Source organism: Sciurus carolinensis, chromosome 3 (genome assembly GCF_902686445.1).
Source record: "Sciurus carolinensis chromosome 3, mSciCar1.2, whole genome shotgun sequence".
NCBI lineage: Eukaryota > Metazoa > Chordata > Mammalia > Rodentia > Sciuridae > Sciurus > Sciurus carolinensis.
Window position 1 is genome coordinate 44,244,566 of NC_062215.1, and position 7,926 is coordinate 44,252,491.

General features: G+C 40.7%; 1 pseudogene; it reads right to left on the reverse strand.

The window, feature by feature from the left end:
• The window catches only part of LOC124979314 (cytochrome c oxidase subunit 4 isoform 1, mitochondrial-like), a 78,726-nt pseudogene extending 74,425 nt beyond the window's left edge, over positions 1-4,301 (reverse strand).
• Between the last annotated feature and the right edge of the window lie 3,625 nt (positions 4,302-7,926).

The window sequence follows — 7,926 nt, forward strand, 5'->3', positions numbered from 1 at the left end:
TTTCATTATAATGTGCCTTGGTGTGGGTCTGTTGTAATTTTGTATATTTGGAGTCCTATAAGCCTCTTGAACTTGATTTTCCATTTCATTCTTCAGATTTGAGAAATTTTCTGATATTATTTCATTGAATAGATTGTTCATTCCTTTGGTTTGTTTCTCTAAGCCTTCCTCAATCCCAATAATTCTCAAATTTGTCCTTTTCATGATATCCCATGGTTCTTGGAGATTCTGTTCATGATTTCTTACCATCTTCTCTGTTTGTTCAACTTTGTTTTCAAGGTTCAATATTTTGTCTTCAGTATCTGAGGTTCTGTCTTCCAGGTGTTCTATCCTATTGGTTATGCTTTCTATGGAGTTCTTAATTTGGTTTATTGTTTCCTTCATTTCAAGGATTTCTGTTTGTTTTTTTTTCAATATCTCTAACTCTTTATTGAAATGATCTTTTGCTTCCTGTATTTGCTCTTTTAACTGTCGATTGGTGCGATCATTCAATGCCTGCATTTGCTCTTTCATCTCATCGTTTGCTTCCCTGATCATTTTAATTATGTACATTCTGAACTCCCTTCTGTCATTTCTTCTGCCATGCTTTCATTGGATTTTATTGATGTAACATCTAGATTTGTTTGGGGCATTTTCTTCCCTTGTTTTCTCATATTGTTCATGAATCAGTGGGTCCTTAAGATATTGCAGTTTTCCTCTATTGACTTATAATGTCCCTGAAGATTGCTAGTACACCCCCTCTTATCCATCAGTAGCCTGAAGTCTTGGAGGAAGTTGATAATGCAGAGCTCCACAAGGAAGCTGCCTCTCTAGGGTTGGTGACCCTCAGGTGGGGTATATTCCCTGATAGTGGGCAGAGGTGCCTCCACTTGTTGAGCAATGGTCATCCAAAGGGGGAACTAGGCTGCGGGCTGAGGCAAGGCCTGTTTGTGCCTGTGTCTCTGGTTTTACCGTCCTTGTGGGAAAACCTCACCCGGCAGGGAAGACTCACCGGTGGGGAGGTCTCGCTGGTCAGTTCCCCTCCTAGAGGTTCCCCTCAATCTACAACTACTGCCTGGGCTGGGCTGTCTTCCTCTGCAATGTTCCCAGGGGCCCGGACCTACCTCCTGGGCCTGGGAGCCTCACCCTTCGCAGACGAGTGTCCTTAGGCTGCCTCTCCTCAGAGAATCTGCCCGCAGTCCTGGAAACTTCGCTCCGCCCCTAGGCTTGTCTCTGTGCGGCTCTTCCACCAAGAAGCCACCTAGTTCCTGGGACCCTGCTCTGCACCTAATCACCTGGCTATGCGGCCCCTCCTCTGAGCCGCTATCTGGAGCCCCGTACAATAGCTCCAAGACCCAGAGACCCGCCACACACCTCTTCCTCCGGACAGCCACCTGGTGTTCTGACGCAGTCACTAGGAGTCCAAGCAACTCACTTCGATTCTCCTCCTCCCGCCAACTGCCCATAGCCCTAGGCAGTCACTCGGAGTCCAATTGACCCGCCCTGATCCTCCTCCTCCTCGGGGTAGTCTCCCTGGGTGTTCAGGAGCGGTCGCTCGGAGACCAAGCGACCCATTGCGCTCCTCCTCCAGGCAGGCCACCGGTGTTCAGGAGTGGTCGCTTTGAGTCCAAACAACTCACCACTCGCCTCCTCCTCTGGCAACCGCCTGTGGCTCTGATGCAGTCACTCCTACACCAAGCGACCTGCCGCGCTCCTCCTCCTCTTCCTCCGGGTAGCCCCCTGGTGTTCAGAAGCAGTCGCTCTGAGTCCAAACAGCTTGCCACGCCGCTCCTCCTCAGTCTGCTGCCTGGAGCCCCAGTGGTTGCTCCGAGTCCAAGCGCTGTGCTGAGCAGCCACCTCTACGATGTTCCCAGTGGTCCGTGTTCACCGCTCCAGTGGGGGCAGGGGCGTCTCGCCAGGCAACTCTGCTTCACAAAGTTCCCTGCATTCCGGGACTACTGCCCAATCCCGGATGCCTCCCCAACGGGAGAGACTCCCCCGGCGGCTTTGAGTTGGTCCCAAGTCTCTTACTATCTCTTCTTTTGAATCCTGCGTCCTGGAGCAACATGAAATGCAGCCGCCCTCTAGTCCGCCATCTTGAAACCCCCCTCTTCCACTCATTCTTGTCATAGTCCCACTTGGGAGAGAAACTGTGGATGGGGCTGACCTTCATGTCCAGCATCCTTCATCAAATGTGTGTGGCATGGGGCCATATACATAGCACTTCTCCCAGATCAGAATGAGGGTGGTGAAGCCAATGAAGAACATGGCTGTGCCCACCACAGTCTTCCAGGTCTTCCACTCATTGGTGACCATGTTCATCTCAGCAAAGCTCACACTGAACTGAATGAGATACAATTCGACTCTCTTGTCCTGGGTTATGCTGCTCCAGAAGGCCTTCCTCTTCTCCTTCAGGGCTTTCTGGCTGACAGAAAGCTGCCTGACAGGGGCCAGTCAGGCAAAGGGTAGTCACACCAGCTGGTTGACATAAGTGAGGAGAGCAAAGTCATTGCTCTTCACAATGCTTCCATGTGCTCAAGCACACACAGAGGTGGAAATGGCTCACTTGTCCATCAGGCTAAAGACCCTGGTAGCCAACCTTCTGTGCTGCTGCACCTTGGCTGCCCAAGACTCTTAATTTGTGTTCTTGATGAATGTTATTCTGACTGGGGAAGAATGAAGTATCAGTGTCATGTTGATTTTCATCTCCCTAATTACTAAGGATGTTGAACACATTTTCAAATATTTGTTGACCATTTGAATTGAGTGGGTTATCAGTTTTCATAGTGTTAATTTTTAAAGTTCTTTATATATTGTGGTTATTAGTCCTCTGTTGGAAGAGTGTCTAGGAAACATTTTCTCTCATTCTATAGTCTCTCTTCACACTCTTGTTTTCTTTGATGTTTGGTGACATCCCACTCATTGATTCTTGGTTCTATTTCTTGAGTTTTGGGAGTCTTATTAATGAATCAGTGCTCCTACCAGTGTTTCAGAATGTTGCTACTCTTTTTCCTTCTAGCACTTTTGCTGTTTCTGGACTAATTCCATGGACTTTGATCCACTTCGATTTTATTTTTGTTCAGAGTGGAAGATAGGGATCTAGGTTCTTCTACACATGGCTATCCAGTTTCTCCTGCACCGTTTGTTCCAGAGGCTATCCTTTCTCCAGTGTATGCTTTGGCACCTTTGTCAAGCAACAGATTTATGTGGATTTGGCTCTGTATCTTTAACCCATTTTTATCGATGTTTTTTATGGTTTGTGTTTATGTATCGTGTACATGTATAACTGCATGACCAATATGATCCTGAAAATTGTATAATTAGAAAAATGAGAGATTACACTCTACTTATTTATTATCTATCAAAATGTATAAATGCATTCTACTGTCATGTACAACTAATTAGAACAAAGAAAACTTAAAAATTAAAAAAAGATACAAATCCTTCTTCATTTCTTTGCATGTAAATATCCATGTTTTCCAGCACCATACATGGAAGGACCTTCCCTATTGTCAGTTCTTGGTGGCTTTTCAATAATTGACTCTGTGTGCATGGATATGTATCTGAATTCTCTTCTGTGTTCCACATGCATATGGTGTTCTCTTTTCTGTTTGTTGGTTTTCATGTACTTATCTGACTGGATTCCTAGAGTCTTACAATATATTTGAAATCAGGTATTGTTATGTCTCTTGATTGTTCTTCTTTTCTCAGGAGATGACTATTCATGGTATTTTGTAGTTCATGTGAATTAAAGGTTTTACTTTCTATATCAAGTAAATTTCCATTGATAGATTGACAGGTATGTCACTGAATCTGTCGCTTTGAGTAACCTGGGCATTTTAACAATATTTATTCTTCTAAGCCATAAGCACACTATATAATTGAATCCATGTATGTCTTCATGCATCAGTGTTTCATAATTTTTACTATAGAGGTAAATTTACTTTCCTTGAATACATTTGGCTCAATTTGTTCCTATTTTGTTCTTTTGATGCCATCATAAATATAATATTATCTTCATTTATTTTGGATATTTGATTACTGAGGGTATAGAAATATGCCTGAATTTTGCAGGTACATTTTTCTCCTGAACCTTGACTGAACTTGTTAATTAATTTTAGCAATTTTTAGTGGAGAATGGTGGAGAATTTTCTATGAACAGAACTTGTCATCTGCCAACAGAGACAACTCCTTTTTCCTTCTTGGGATTTCCTTTTCTTGACTGATTCCTCTGGCTAAGACCTCCAGCACTACGTGGAATAAATTGACTGAAGTGTAGGCCAGCTCACCTTGGTCCTGGTGTTAAAGGTAACGGTTTCCATTTTTCACCCTTTGTGTACAATGTTTGAAGTGGCAGGCCCTGTATGACCTTTATTGTTTTGTGGTGCCTTCCTTTTTTACCTAATTGTTGGAGGATGTCCATCATGGAAGAATGTGGATTTATTTTTTTCAGAATAATTTTTCTACACCTACTGAGATAATATGATTTTATCTTTCATTCTGTCAGCATGATTTCTCACATTGAGTTATGATGTGTTTTGAAGCATTCTTACGTCCCTAGTGTAAATCCCACTTAGTCCAAGTGTATGATTTAGTGAATGTGCTGTTGAATTTATTTTACTAGTATGTTGTTAAGGATGTTTATGTCTGTGGACAAAGGAATATTGGCATGTAGGTGTTACTGTTGTTTTTGTTGTAACTGTGTCTGGCTTTGGCATTTCAGTAATTCCTTGCTTATAAAATGAGTTTGGAAGTGTTTCTTTCAGTTCAATTTTCTGTAAGATTTTTAAGAAGTTATGGTGTTAATTATTCCTTGATTGCATGCTAGAATTCACCAGTGAAGTCAGCTTGTCCTGAGCTTTTGTTTTTCGAGAGGTTATTGACTCTTAATTCTATGTTTTTATTCATTATTGATCTGTACATTGGTCTGTTTTTTCATGATTCAGGCTCCATAGGTATCCCAAAAGGAGACCCTTTACCCTCTCAGAGTCTCCTCCCATGGATCCCTATCCTCAAATTTCTAGCCCTATGAAAACTCTAAACTCCTTTCTTTATCTTTGAATTGACATATTCTGAAGATTTTGCATAGAATCAATTATACGTATGTTTTTGGAGTAACATTTTCACTTTGCATGTTTCAAGGCACAGGGGTGAGGTGTGTGTCCCTGCTGGAGTAACGTGGAGGTAGTTTGGAGTTGTGCCTTTCATTTCACTCTTTTATTAGATACTGGAGACAAACATCTTTATTAAAGATAGTACCAAAATTTTGGCAAACATTTCAAAATAGATTTGTAAACATAATGCTTCCCTTTTCAACTGGCAGCACATTGGAAAGACAATACAACAATACAACCCAAGTAGAATCAACATTAGTTCAAAATTCTTGTATTTTTTGACCACATAATTTATGTTCCCACATAATAAAACAAATGATGGTCTAAATCAACATTAACAGATTAACTCCATGAAATGAAAGTTTGTGCTGTTTGATGAATCATAGTATGTTATGGTTAAATATATCAGTCATTTTTTTCATATTCCTGGCATCCAACATGAAAAATATGTTAAATATATATCTCATGTAGGTAATAGCTTCTTTGCATATCTCTCTTCAAAAAATCTTTTGTGGCAGTATATAAACAGTTTACCTCCACATTTAACTTTATCATTTGGCCCCAAATTATAGACCTGTTTCATTTTTATAACATCAATTTTTGCCCAACATTAAGAAAGCTGACAAACTGTTGACATGGAAATGCTTTCATCTTCCACAGTAGAAGTAGCAATTTTTCAAGTAAAAGAAAAACCCTATAGTAACACTGGTCAGTTGTTTAACCCAAGTGTTTGGTCCATTGAGAGCAGCAGCTGTTTTCCTTAATGCATGTTCACATCCACATCACCTCTGCACGAATACAGATTGGGCACATGCTTCCAGATGTTGGTAGGCCACAGTGTGCTTCCCATTGCTCTAATCACTGGGAAGCTGTGTAGCTAATGATTAACCACACCAGATACACAACAAGCAAACACCTTAAGGCAATCATCGTAAGAGGGCAGATTTAACACTTGAGATCAAGTCAGCCTGCATACCTGTGTACAAAATTATACACATAAACATACTCATACAACTTTGTTCTTAACCCTCCAAAACAATGCTTTAATTTTTTTTATATTTTGTGCACATTTCTAAATAGCCTACCATTTAAGGCAAAGAGTTTGCATTAAGAAAAGTAAGAAAAAGGGCTTAGGTTTATCCAAAAATATTTCACCTTGCACATTACTTTTTAAAAAAATTTTTTTTATTGTAAACAAATGGGATACATGTTGTTTCTCTGTTTGTACATGGCAAAAAGGCATACCATTTGTGTAATCATAAATTTACATAGGGTAATGTTGTTTGATTCATTCTGTTATTTTTTCCCTCCCCCCCACCCCTCCCACCCCTTTTTTCCCTCTATACAGTCCTTCCTTCCTCCATTCTTGCCCCCCTCCCTAACCCTACTCTAACCCTAACACTAACACCTCCCACCCCCCATTATGTGTCATAATCCACATATTAGCGATATCATTTGTCCTTTGTGTTTTTGAGATTGGCTTATCTCACTTAGCATGATATTCTCCAGTTCCATCCATTTGCCTGCAAATGCCATAATTTTATCATTCTTTATGGCTGAGTAATATTCCATTGTATATATATATACCACAGTTTCTTTATCCATTCATCAATTGAAGGACATCTAGGTTGGTTCCACAATCTGCCTATTGTGAACTGAGCAGCTATGAACATTGATGTGGCTGCATCTCTGTAATATGCTGATTTTAAGTCCTTTGGGTATAGGCCAAGGAGTGGGATAGCTGGGTCAAATGGTGGTTCCATTCCAAGCTTTCTGAGGAATCTCCATACTGCTTTCCAGAGTGGCTGCACTAATTTGCAGCCCCAGAGCAACGTATGAGTGTACCTTTCTCCCCACATCCTCGCCAACACCTGTTGTTGCTTGTATTCTTGATAATCGCCATTCTAATTGGGGTGAGAATGGAATCTTAGGGTGGTTTTGATTTGCATTTCTCTTATTACTAGAGATGTTGAACATTTTTCCATATGTTTGTTGATTGCTTGTAGATCTTCTTCTGTGAAGTGTCTATTCATTTCCTTAGCCCATTTGTCGATTGGATTATTTGCATTCCTGGTGTAGAGTGTTTTGAGTTCTTTATAGATTCTGGAGATTAGTGCTCTATCTGAAGTATGATTGGCAAAGATTTTCTCCCACTCTGTAAGCTCTTTCTTTGCATTGCTGATAGTTTCCTTTGCTGAGAGAAAGCTTTTTAGTTTGAATCTATCCCAGTTATTGATTCTTGCTTTTATTTCTTGTGCTATGGGAGTCCTGTTGAGGAAGTCTGGTCCTAAGCCGACATGTTGAAGCTCTGGACCTACTTGTATAAGATACAAGGTCTCTGGTCTGATTCCGAGGTCCTTAATCCATTTTGAGTTTAGTTTCGTGCATGGTGAGAGATATGGGTTTAGTTTCATTCTGTTGCATATGGATTTCCAATTCTCCCAGCACCATTTGTTGAAGAGGCTACCTTTTCTCCATTGCATATTTTTGGCCCCTTTGTCTAGTATGAGAAAATTGTATTTATTTGGGTTTGTGTCCATGTCCTCTATTCTGTACCATTGATCCACCTGTCTATTTCGGTACCAATACCATGCCGTTTTTGTTACTATTGCTTTGTAGTAGAGTTGAAGATCTGGTATTGCGATACCCCCTGCTTCACTCTTTCTGCCAGGGATTGCTTTAGCTATTCTGGGTTTTTTATTCTTCCAGATGAATTTCATAATTGCTTGCTGTATTTCTGTAAGGTACATCATTGGGATTTTAATTGGAATTGCATTGAATCTGTATAGCACTTTTGGTAGTATGGCCATTTTGACAATATTAATTCTTCCTA